General features: G+C 48.4%; 1 protein-coding gene across 2 annotated transcripts in view; it reads left to right on the forward strand.

Moving 5' to 3' along the window:
- The first annotated feature begins 9,935 nt into the window (after nucleotides 1-9,935).
- Nucleotides 9,936-12,637, forward strand: part of WNK4 (WNK lysine deficient protein kinase 4) — a 54,700-nt gene continuing 51,998 nt past the window's right edge. For both annotated transcript variants that reach the window (XM_063132218.1, XM_063132210.1), the window contains exon 1: nucleotides 9,936-10,021. The gene's annotated coding sequence lies outside the window, so the exon portion shown is untranslated. The remainder of the gene's footprint in view (nucleotides 10,022-12,637) is intronic.

Here is a 12,637-nt window from a genome sequence, read left to right on the forward strand (position 1 = left end):
TAAAGCAGGGGGTCTACTTTTTATATCATAATGAACATGTGAGGAAAGGGAATGAAACCCACTTCTCCCCCACCTAAACTCACTGCATTCAGCTGCTTGACCTGTTCCCCCCTGACTGGACTACTTCTGTATTGGCGCTGGACTGGAGGGGGGAAAGCTTAAAGCAACTGAGTGTGGCAAGGTGGGGGAGGGCACAGAACAAGTTTTGCTCCCCTTCCCTGTGTGCTCATTTTGATATTAAAAATAGATCCCAGAGCCAGCCCAAGGAATTTTGCTGCCTGGGTTGGAGCAGCAAATGAGCCCCCACCCAACAAGATACAGGACAGGTTATTTTGGCACCAGACGCAGAAAATCCCACAAATGCCCCTCTTGCTTTCTGGCTGTAAATATGCAATAATTATACATTAAATAACCAGCTATTTCCTGCCTCATCGTGACACCCCAAATCAGTTGCTTGAGGCAACCTCCACCCTCTGCCTCGCCTTAGGAGACTCTCTCAACCCAGCTTTATAGGTAAAAAGCAAATGCCTGCAAAATGAAGCCACATATATCTGGGGCTTATCTTGATGAAGGTTTTGCCCCGGAATGGATTCACAGTAACATCAGGTCATCTATATGACGCAGCCGTTGTTGCGAAGCCATCCAGGGGCAAAACCCAGAAACTCCACTGAGAAAAAGTCGGGCACTTACCCTGACTTTTGTTCAGTGGAGGCGTGTCACAGCTGATGGCGCCTCCTGATTGGTCACCATCAGCTATGACAGGGAAGGGGGCAGACCTCCAGGAGAGCCCCGTGCCCTGTGGTAATTTTTAAAAAAAACGGGAGGGGGGAGAGAAGAGGAATGGGGCCCATTCCTTCCCCCCCCCAATTTTTTAAAAAAATTATCTGTAAAAAATAAAAATAAAATTTAAAAACGGGTGGGGAGGAACAGGCAGCCAGAGGGAGGAGAGGTGGTGAGGGCGCCCTGCATTCCTCTCCTCCTTTGGCTGCCTTGGTCCTCCTCAGGCCCTCCTGGTGCTCCAAGCCTGGCGGAAACTTCGCACTTGCGTTCCTTCTCTTGCAGATGCTCAGAAGGAACGCAAGTGTGGGAGCCGGGGGGGGGCCTCATGGCGCCTCATGGAAGCTATTGTTTATTCATGTGTTTATTTGAGGGAAGTATTTAGAATAAATGGGGTCTGAGCTTTTTCTTTTTTATTATTAATCAATTTTTATTATGTTTCAACAAAACTAAAAAACAAAAAAATGCAAGTGTAGCTTCATACTTTAAAGGCCTCCGTTTCAAATATTACAACATTCTAAAAAGAAAAAGAAAGCTACACATAAAACTTCAGTAAAGCCAGATTACATATCTAAATGGGTTGTGAACTTTTTCTTATTCTAGTTAAGAGTTTCTGATGCTCTTCATAGACCATAAAATAAACTTGGGCTTGGTAAAGGTTTTCAGTGATTTTCCATTCCTTTCATTGAAGCTCCACCTTGAACTATGACGGACTAGACGTTCTCTCTGCCATTCTTCCACTCTTGCAAAGCCCTTGCCAAATCTACACCAAGCAGGATATGACACTTTGAAAACTGTATACAAGGTGTGTTCTGGGCCCCAACAGTTGTCACTGCTGTTATAAATCGTTTTAAAACAGTAGTGTAGATCCTGCCAGAGTGTCAGATTTACTGCTCAAAGAGACCCAGGGTGCTAGCTTTGCCAGAAACCTGCAGCTACAGACAAGTTAAGAGTGGAAGCAATGACTGCATTCTTTGAACAGGGAGTTTTCTTCCACTGTTGAAGGCTGCTCTTTGCCAAGAGTAGTAGAAAGGATCCTGAGGAGAAGCAATGCTGACATGCAGGGCAGAACACATGGCCTCTCCCAAAGCAACAGTCCTGCACGTATCCTGGTTGGCTGAATATTTTCTTCCCTTAACCTACCTGGTGACACTGTTTGCGAATAAACATTGAGACCAGATGAGACCAAAAAAGGCATACCTAAGGGAGTAATCTGTGTAAGAAGTGGGTGGGTATCAGCAAGCGTGAAATTCCAGCAAAGCGTTTTATTCTCAGGAATTGTGACAATCAGCAAAATGTAATAGAAATCCCAGAGAAACACAATCTACTATTGTTATGACAGGCAATACTTTTATTTGGACCACGTAATGCTTAAAGGGCAGGATGTTAGTGAAGGGCAGTGTTCTTCCCTGCAAGGCCAAAGAGCCATTGCCGGCTCCCAGTCACCTCAAGTGCAACTCTCTGCCTCTCTCCCTCTGCCTCTCTCCCTCTGCCTCTCTCTCTCTCTCTTTGTAGCAGCTGCTCCCTCTCAGCAAGGGCTCTCTAGCTTCCTTTGCCATGCTGTTGGCTTTAGCAGTGGGCAGCCGGCTGCTGTGACCTGCACTGAGGGAGGAGGCTTCAAGGGTAGGGTGACCCTATGAAAAGGAGGACAGGGCTCCTGTATCTTTAACAGTTGCATAGAAAAGGGAGTTTCAGCAGGTGTCATTTGTACACATGGAGAACCTAGTGGAATTTCCTCTTCATCACCACAGTTAAAGCTGCAGGTGCCCTGCCCTCTTTTAAATCTGGTCACTCTAGTGTAGCTCCTGCAACTTTAACTGTGGTGATGAAGAGGGAATTTCACCAGGCTCTCCATATATACCAATGACACCTGCTGAAACTCCCTTTTCTATACAACTGTTAAAGATACAGGAGCCCTGTCCTCCTTTTCATATGGTCACCCTACTCAAGGGTGGAGAGCCAGGAGACCTGCTGCTCATCAGGTGTAAGTTGGTAACCGTAGTGGGTTGAGAATAATGCAGGAGCAATCAGCCAATTAGCTGTGGGGAGGGGGAGGGGGAGAGAGGGTGACCATATGGAAAGGAAGACAGGGCTCCTGCATCTTTAACAATTGTGGAGAAAAAGGAAATTCAGCAGGTGTCATTTGTATATATGGAGAACCTGGTGAAATCCCCACTTCATCACAACAGTTACAGCTGCAGGAGCTATACAAGAGTGACCAGATACAAAAGAGGGCAGGGCTCCTGCAGCTTTAATTGTTGTGATGAAGAGGGAATTTTACCAGTGACCCTGGCTGAAATTCCCCTTTCAGTACAACTGTTAAAGATACAGGAGCCCTGTCCTCCTTTCCATATGGCCACCCTAGGGGAGGAGTCCACGAGGCAAAGGGCAGTGTGACGGGCCAGCTGTAGAAGCACATTGTGCAGGTGCTGGAGGTGGTAGGAAATAAGTGTGAGGGTGGGAGAGAGAACAGCATGAATCTGCTCTGGGAGAACTTGCAGCACTGAGTAAAGCAAAGCATTTGTTCAGTGACAAGAAAACGATCCATCCCAATCCAAAGGCCAAGTGAGCCAACAGGAATTTGACTGTCTGGTGCCTTGGGGACTGATTGACGAAGCCTTGCTTGGGCAACATGGGGTGGGGAGAGAGGCCCCAAATAGAGAGAGCCAGTGCACGGCATTGCTGATTGACTAGGAGAGGAGAAAAGCCCCCCACAGTTCGAGTGGCTCCTGTTCGAAAATAGTGAAGATTGCTGGCGTAGAGCTTTAGACAAGTCAAGATTTACATAAGCTTCTGAGTCACACACAACTGTTCAGTGCTAGTTGATTCATTAATGGTACTTTCCTATTCATTTGTGAAACTTTCCTATTCATTTGTGAAACGCCTCCTCCCATATGTACCTACCCGGACCTTAAGATCATCTACAGGGGCCCTTCTCCGTGAGCCCCTGCCAAAGGAAGTGAGGCAGGTGGCTACTAGGAGGAGGGCTTTCTCCGCTGTGGCACCCCGGTTGTGGAATGAGCTCCCCAGAGAGGTCCGCCTGGCGCCTACACTGTACTCCTTTCGTCGCCAGCTGAAGACCTTTTTATTCACTCAGTATTTTAACACTTAATTTTAACTTAAATTTAAATTATACTGTTTTAACTCTGTATTTTAACCTTATATCAATTTTGCTGCGTGGTTTTATCCTGGTTGTGCTTTTTATATTGTATTTTGTATTTGTATTTTTAACTTGTTGGTTGTTTTATGATGATTTTAATTTTTGTGAACCGCCCAGAGAGCTTCGGCTATTGGGCGGTATAAAAATGTAATAAATAAATAAATAAATAAATAAACCAATGTAGTTACAATTTTAACTGCACTAAAAATTATAGCGGAAGCCCATCAGACAGAGCTGAGAGCAAACAAAAGTAGCCAGTGCTTTGATATGTCATAGAATATTTCCTGGTCCCTCCTCCCAAATTTCAGTGGGGATTTTATTCAGGATATCATATGGGCAGAACCTGTTTTCAGTACTACAGTTCAGTCCCCAAACATGAGAATAGAGCTCAGGGTCCCCCCTGAGCATACATAGAGTGTATGTCCTTACTTGATAAATAACAGTCGACTTTATGTGCACATGGAATTGGGGATAGCATTTCCAGCAACTGTGACTTCCGTACAACTTTGAGCACTTGCATCTCTGGGTGGGTGGGTGTGTCCCCCCACCACATTTACACTCTGTTTACCTTGCATTAGCTTGCTGGGCAGGCAGGCATCAGTGCTCATTGGCAAATGTGAAATTACCTGTGCCTCCTGCCCTTACAAAGTCACTTTGGTGAGTTAGGACAGAGCCAACTGCCTCCTTCATTCTTCCTACCTCTTATCGTGGAATAGAAACAGTTTGACCTTAGGGTAAAGGAAATTAATCTCAGCCACAGTTGCTGTGTATTTTGTGTAAATAGCTCCATCAGGCACTTAAACAAACTGGGAAAAGCTTACCAGGAAGACAAAAACCTCTTGTTGTCTGCCATCATGCCAAAAGGCCCGCCGCCGTTCTAGTTCATAAAATGCCAGGAATGAGCTCCTGTCCTATGAGGATTGCCACCCATTTTTTTTGTTTGGAGCTAGCAATGACTGTAGGCCACAAGAAGGGCTGGCAAACACCTGGAACTTGGAGCTTCTGGGAAATGATCAGCACCTGCTACCCCACAACACCTTTGATGCTCTTAAAGCTGATTATGAGTGAACTGGGCACCTTGGTGTATATTGGTTACATGTGCATCATTCCTTTCCATGCTAAATGACCCTGGTGGTAAGTTAAAGTAACACTAGGTAGCACAGACTGATAGGGCTTGATTTGTTTTCCTTAATCATCGTTAAGTATGATGTCTGAATATCTAAACCACAGTTAAAGATTAACTGTAAACTAGGATGTGAAACCATGGATGGAAATAGGTTTCTGAACCAAGGATTCTTTAAACCATGGGAAAGTGTTAGATCTGCATTGGCAGGATGTATCTGTATTTCCCTGCTTTCCCAGCCTCTCTGCTTGCAAAGCTGGCCCAAGACCTTGTTTAGTAAGCAAAACCAAGGTTTCACTATGTATACCTTGGATCTTAACCAGGATTAAGGGAACAAATCACGGCTAGTGTCTGCATTAGGACTATTACTAGTTGGCTCTTCTCAAATGTTTTTCAAAGGATTTGCCCCTCAACCCCCATGTAAGACTCAGTCGGTGCTTAATTTTCCAGATAAAAAGTGCTGGTGATCAAGTGTACTTGGACGTCACAGCCCTTGATCTAAAAGGATGCTGTCCCAGGTAGTCTTGGTTCACTGGTTTTCATCATTCGTGAGGGGCAGGTCCTCGCCTTATTTAGTAGTACTCCATGTCTTTCAGGCCTGAGCCCTGACATTGAAAACAAATTCCTGTGTTCCGTGATAATATCAGCAACAAGGAAAACATGACTATGACATGCAAGCAAATGATTCCATCTCTCAACAAAGGAGGAAGCTTGTCAGGGCTTGGTTTGGGGAACCTACAGCCATTATACTCTGGCTGGCAGCTGCGGGATGGAGCGTGAACAAGGGCTACCCACAGGCAAGCGTCACAACCTCCTGCAAGGCATTGTCCAAGTGGACAATGTCCATGAAAGCTTAGGCCACAATAAATGTGTTACTCTTTAAAGTGCCACAAGACTCTTTGTTGTTTCATCTAGATAGAGTTACTTGTTCTCCCATTCCACACTTTTCACAGCCGTCCTACAAATTGAAGAACTGGGAGCAGCAGTGATGGGGGAAAAACTTTGGATTAAAAGGATAAGGAATTTATCAGGAGAAAGGCAGGAACAGGATCCACCAAAGACAAGCTTTTGATATTACTTGGCACTGTGGAGTTGTACATAGGAAAACTTCTGGACTATTTTTACAATGAAAATATGTTTCCTATTTCTATGTAGTTATTCTCTCTCTCTCCCCCCCTCCCTCTCCCCCTTTTCTCTCCTTCTCTATGCCAGACGAATTCAGACTTTTTCTTCTCACTTTTTAAACCCTCCCACATCTTTGATGTTCTTCTGACCAGCCAAATCCCCCTGCCCCTGCCCCCTTCCAAAGCTTGAGTGCAGCTCTCCAGCTGAGGAGGGCTGGCCAGTTCCCAGAAAGAGGTGGACTGTTATGTTCTCTTGTCTTCTTATGCTCCATAATTTTACTAAGGTTGCTTGTTGGAGCGGTACATTGTTGAGCTGGAAATGAGAGCCAAGTGTCTATGATCAAACTAGACTTGACATCATTCACACAATTAGAAATTGCCTGAATGCCCCCCCCGCCCCGCCTGCCACCCGCACACACTACATAGCAGGTGCAGGACCCTAATCTGGATGGGGACCTTGATGGGGTGGGGGGGGTAGTAAAGGGATCCAAGGAGGCTTTAACCCTTTGCTTCCTGCTGCAGTGCCAATTTGGATTTCAAGATTGAAGACCCTGCACCTGCTATTTGCGCTGGAAGGACAGCTCCAGTTTCACCAATGAAATCTCTTCTTCCTGTGCAAATAGGCATGGGGGAGGGGCGGAAATCTTGATCAGGTCTGCAACAGGGAGCAAAGTGTTAGATTTCCCCCCCAAGGTTTCCCTTTCCCACTAGGGTTCCAATCTGGATTAGGGATCCCACCCCTACTATTTACCTTCAAAAAGTATTCACGCAATTCCTAGTTGCATGAATGGCATTACGTCTAGTCTGGTCCATTTCCCCTCTTATTTATCTCCTACTAAGCTGCTAATCAGCTTCTCTGCTTTCTGAGAGCCTGGACTTCGGAGTCTAACCCATTCAGATGCTGGAAGGAATTCTAGTCTTCTTCCTCAACACAGCAGGCTCTCCAGCTCCACGAGCTAGATCAACAAAATGCAATCCCAAATGCAGTGTGCCACTGAAGTGCACTGCAGAGAAGCCAGCGAGAACAGAGTGGCCCTGAACTGGTAGAACTGGGGAAGAGATGGTCCCAAAGCTGGTTCCAGAAGGTAGTAATTTATTTTATGAAGAATGTCTAGTGTGGTCCTTCATGGGTCTTACTCAGGGATACCAAAACAAACAGCATGTGCTTAAAAATGTATATTAAAACAAATGCAAAGTGCTAAAATGCATAACAAATGCCTGAAGAATACAAAGCATTAATGTCATATTGCACAAACGATTTAAAACATTTAAGTGAACAACATTCATATAATTAATAACACCCATATTTCAGAACCCTGGAAGGATGAATAATTATGAGCAATTGTTATAAAATATACAGCATGCCAGTTATATCAATGCAAACTGGAGAGGAAGGTCTATGGGTCAAAATGCATTAATTTTTTAAAAAATAATGAATTACTATCTTCTTGCACTAGCTAGAGACCCACTTCTTCCTTTGCACTACAGAGCAAGTAGGCACAAATAACTCAAGCAAGCGAGCCAAACCACATGCCACAGAGGATGGCTAAAAACAACTATCCATGTTGGGAAAGAATTTCCTTCATGACTCAAAATTCCTGCTCCCAAGTATGATAACCCAGCAAAGGTTTTAGGAAATCTTGCTCATATTGGCATAGGATGAGATATTTTGCTGGTCAGAATTTTTCATCAGAAGAACTCCAATGGAAATACCTAATGGGAGACTTGCCAGTGAGATACTGTGGCAAGGCAGTTGTAAAGTTCCACCCTCCCTTCAAAGACCCTGGAGTGACGTTATGCAGCCCAGGCCATGCATATTTACTGGGAATTAAATCCCACAGTTTATTTATTTACAATATTTGCATACCGCTCTCCATTCAAAATTTTGGTGATAAAATACAATAAAAACAGAATAAAACACCTTAAAATAGATTTTTAAAAGCAAAATGAAAGGTGAACTATGAACCGTGGCTGGTCATTAAGGAAAGACTTCCTGGAACAATGATGTTTTCAGGAGGCTCCGAAAGGAAGTGGAACCACCAGGGTCATGCCCTCGGATGCCCTCGGATGACTGGGCAGGTTGGTGAGAATTCGGTGAGATCTACTCCCCCCAGGGTCCCAACTACTGTACATAGGGTCGCTGCCACTTATTGTTATCACCACTGAGCCTCCGTTTCCATATGCAAAAGAAAATGAATGACTCCCGTTCCAGGCAGACGATTCCTGACATGTGAGGCTAAAAGTGCAAAAGGATGGAGAGGTTCTTAGGTGTGTGCTGTCTGAAGAACTGTGCCATCATCACTGGAAATGCGAGAGCAGCAGGGTCTGTATATAAGGGAACTGCACTCTGCCCATGCTTAGAAACATGATCTCCTTTATTACTTCACATTTTTCACTATTGGGCATTGGCACTGAAAATAGATGTTGTAGCTCTGCGCTGAATTTGGACCTGGCAGGCTTGGGGGCAAGGCCCTGCTCGGTCTCGCAGTTCATTGGCTGGCCTCGTTGCCTCCCGTTGCACCCCACCCTGCATGACCCTGACCAACGGCTAATAAACCGAAGTAGGATGGGAAAGAATCGAGTCCCGAGACTGTAAAACGGGCTGGGAACAAATCCCGAGTAAATAAAAAGGCAGCACCTTGCCGCGGCCTCAGCAGAGCGCCCGGCGCTGCGCCGCATTCGGAACGGCTCCCGCCCCGACGGCTTTACGGGCTCCCGCCGCAGGCCATAGAAAGGGGGACGGATTCTCGCCCTGACGCCCACAACTCGCACAATTTGCCCCTGTCGACGTCATTCGCGCCGGCAGCCCTCCGCGCGGGGGTGGTGGCTTTGAGGCTTTCCCCCAGACGGCGCGCGGAGACCGAGAACTTCTCGCGTCAAGGTGCCGCCGGCGCCGCCACGACGCCGCCACGACGCCCGGAACTCTCCCGTCCCCCGCCGGACGCGCGCCCGCCCGCCCGCCACCCCGCTGCCCACTGAAAGGAAGGAAGAGAAGAGGCAGCGCGGGGGGCCCAGAGAAGCCCCCGGCCCGGGCCAGCCCGCGGAGGTGTGGGCGGAGGCCGGAGCTGCCAGGCGAGGGGAGGGGACAGCCGCCGCCGCCGCCGCCGCCGCCGCCTCGGGAGCCTGCTTGGAGGGGGCGGCGCCGCCTCGCCTCGCCGCGCCCGCTGCCGTCCCGTCGCTGGAGCGCCCGCAGCGCCTCAGTGCGGAGCGCCCGCGCGCCGCCCCGGCTGCCTCGGCTCGCTCGGCGGCCCGATGCTCATGCTGAGGGCGCCCGACTCGGGCCCCGGCGCCGGGGCGCTGCTGGGCCAGCCCGAGGGGGCGGACCCGGCCAGCTGCGGCGCGGAGGCGGAGGCGAGCCAGGCGGCGTGCGCTCGGGCGCGCCGACCCTCGGGCCGCCGCGGGGCCGCCTACAAGATCAGCCGGCGCAGCTCGGCCGAGCTGGGCCTGCGGGGCTTCGACGGCGGCGGCCCGGCGGCCCCCCCCGCGGCCGGGCCCCTGGGACTGGAGGCCATGGGGCCGGGCTGGGCTTTGGGCAGCGCGCCGGCGCCGCGCGCTGCTCCAGCGGCCGCGGGCTCCGCGGGCACCGCGGGCAGCGAAAGCCCCCCCGAGGCCGCCCCGTCGCCGCCGCTGCGGCTCGGGCCCGCCGCCGAGAGCCGCCACGATCGCGACCACCGGGAGCAGGAGGAGAACGAAGAGGCCGAGACCCGCGCCGTGGCCACGTCCCCCGACGGCCGCTTCCTCAAGTTCGACATCGAGATCGGCCGCGGCTCCTTCAAGACGGTGTACAAAGGGCTGGACACCGAGACCACCGTCGAGGTGGCTTGGTGCGAACTGCAGGTGGGTCGCGGCCGGGGGCCCCGCCGCCTGGCCCTCGGAGCAGGAGCCTCCCGGGAGAAGGGCGCAGGGGCCCCGCCAGGCTCAGGGGCTCCAGCCGGAGAACACGCTTCTGGGGGCACGGAGAGGCGTTCAGAAGAAAGAGTGCCTCTGAGCATACGTAGAGTGCATTGCCCTCAGTCACTGTAACCTCACATACTGGGAGTAAGAAGAGCTGTCGAGGCACAGGGAGTCTCTGAGCCCCAGTACCTCCTTTGTGGGAGTGAAACCCTGGAAGGGGATTAAACCCCTGAGGATAAGGTGGGGCACACGCCAGGCATCCCTGGGCTGCAGAGGGGCTTTGAGGGGGGAGAGCGGAGTAGAGGTGCGAAAGAGCCCTGGTGAGTAGCCCTGTGGGGAGACGGTTTCCCCAGGGGAAATGTTCCACAATCATTTTATGGACTTGAGTTTTAACTAAAGTTAGGCACGTTTACACGCTTCTTGGTGCAATTTTACTTATTTCTATTTATGAATTTCTCAAATTCAACACATTTGTTTTCAGTCGCTTCTCCTGAGTCTGATCCTTCAGGTTCTCTCATTTCTGTGCTCATAAGCAAATTCACATGATCAGAGAGAAGGTGCCCTTTGTGTGTGTGTGTGTTCCTTTTTAAAAGAAAAAGGGCACTGAACTGTGTTTAGAAGTAGCCACCGATTAATTCCTGCTTCATTCATTCTAACAAACATAATAACAAGATTGGGTCAACATAAAATGTTTGCAACAAGAACATGACAAGTTGATATGTGAGACCTGGAGGTTTGCAGGAGATACCGTGTGAGGCAGCCAGGAACCGCCTATCCCAGACCCCAGCAGCGAAGCGTTCTGGTGAGTCCTCCACACTGCGCAGTGAAGGTTCAGACAAGTTGCTGGCGTGGAACGGGGTGGGTGGGGGTGGGGTGGGGGGTGGCAGCGCGTGCGTCTGCTTGGCCGGATGTGGGGAAGAAGGGCAGGAGAGAGACCACAACGAGGCCGCCTGCCTTTCTGACTTCTGCATCCCTGACGGAACTGTGAACCTGTCTCCCGCAGGGGTGTTTTGCTCTTGGGATGCAGCTGTCTCTTTTACTGTGTAATCTGTACAGCACCATGTACATTGATGGTGCTATATAAATAAATAAATAAATAAATAATAATAATAATAATAATAATAATAATAATAATCTTTGTGCTCTTCTTCTTCTTCTTCTTCTTCTGGGCTGTCCCGCAAGTATTACATAATATATATGGTCTTGTTTTCATGTTTTGATTGGTATTGGTTATTGTAAGCCACCCTCTGAGGGTAAACACTAACAGTGTGGTATTGAATCTGATACATAGATAAAGTGGTACAGAAAGGAGCCATATTTTCCTGCTCCCTCCAGATATGATGAAGAGGTAGGAGAGGGATGTCGTCAAAGTCATAGGGATCCAGAAATCTGCTGCTGTCTGTGGCATGGGGATAAGGTTGGTTACTCTGTGGTAAGGGAATGTACTCTGTACATGCTCTGAGGAACACCCCATAGCCACAGTTTTCAGGACTGAGCCCAGTTTGAACACAGGTTCCAAGGCTGTTGTGGCACAAATGGACTCCTCTTTGAGACCAGTCAGGTTGTGGCCTTTCTCTGCAGGATGTTTCCCGATTAAGGGTGTTTCTTGCCCGTGGATTGGCACCGTTGGGCAGCATGAAGAGGCAGCCAGCCTCCCTGCTTTGCTACTACAGCACAGCTAGTTCCTCTAGGACTTGGCACTGGCCTGGAATGGAGAGGGAAAGTACCAGGCTGGCAGCTACTTTTCTGCTGGCTCTGTTCACCAGTGGCATTAAATTCACCAGAGGTCCATGTGACTTGCTTGGCGCAGGGAGAACGGTCATGTGCTGCAAAGGTGTGTAAGGCAGGCACATTTCCATCTCCCTCAGCACTTGGGGAGATGCTTGTGCCGTCTTAGTTGCAACAGGTGTGAAGCAGGGTGGTGGGCAAAAACCTTCAGTTTCAGAAAAAGAATCGATAAGAGAATGAAACTTTTTCTCTGAGAAGAAGGAGTAAAAAAAACCTGTTAGAGACAGACTCAAAGCTAGAGAAATCCCAGGTTCTTGCTTGCCCAGACACTAGTCATTTTTATTTATTTGTTTCAACTCTGAATAGGGCTAAAGTCTAAGAATTTTTTTTTAAAAAAATCACCCTTTTTTAAAGCACTGTTTTCTTTGGTTTGGTGTTCTGTAATCTTTGAAAGCTTGTGTACTTGTACACCAACCTAAGTTATTTGAACAGAATTTTTTTTAAATGTACCATATTTCTTCGATTCTAAGACACACTTTTTCCCCCATATAAACATCTCTAAAAATGGGGTGCATCTTAGAATCGCGGGTGCGATTATTATTCTTAGAATCAAAGCTTTTTTTCTGTTGGTGGTACGGAAATTAGTGTGCGCCTTACAATTGAAGAAACACGGTAATTTATATGTCCTGGGCAGGATCTACACTACTGCTTTAAAGCGCTTTATAACAGTTATAAAGCGCTTTAACTGCTTTAAAGCGCTATAAAACTGTTATAAAGCGCTTTAAAGCAGTAATGTAGATCCGGAACAATTGAACTAAACATTGTGTCTTC

This window comes from Elgaria multicarinata, chromosome 1, assembly GCF_023053635.1.
Source record: "Elgaria multicarinata webbii isolate HBS135686 ecotype San Diego chromosome 1, rElgMul1.1.pri, whole genome shotgun sequence".
NCBI lineage: Eukaryota > Metazoa > Chordata > Lepidosauria > Squamata > Anguidae > Elgaria > Elgaria multicarinata.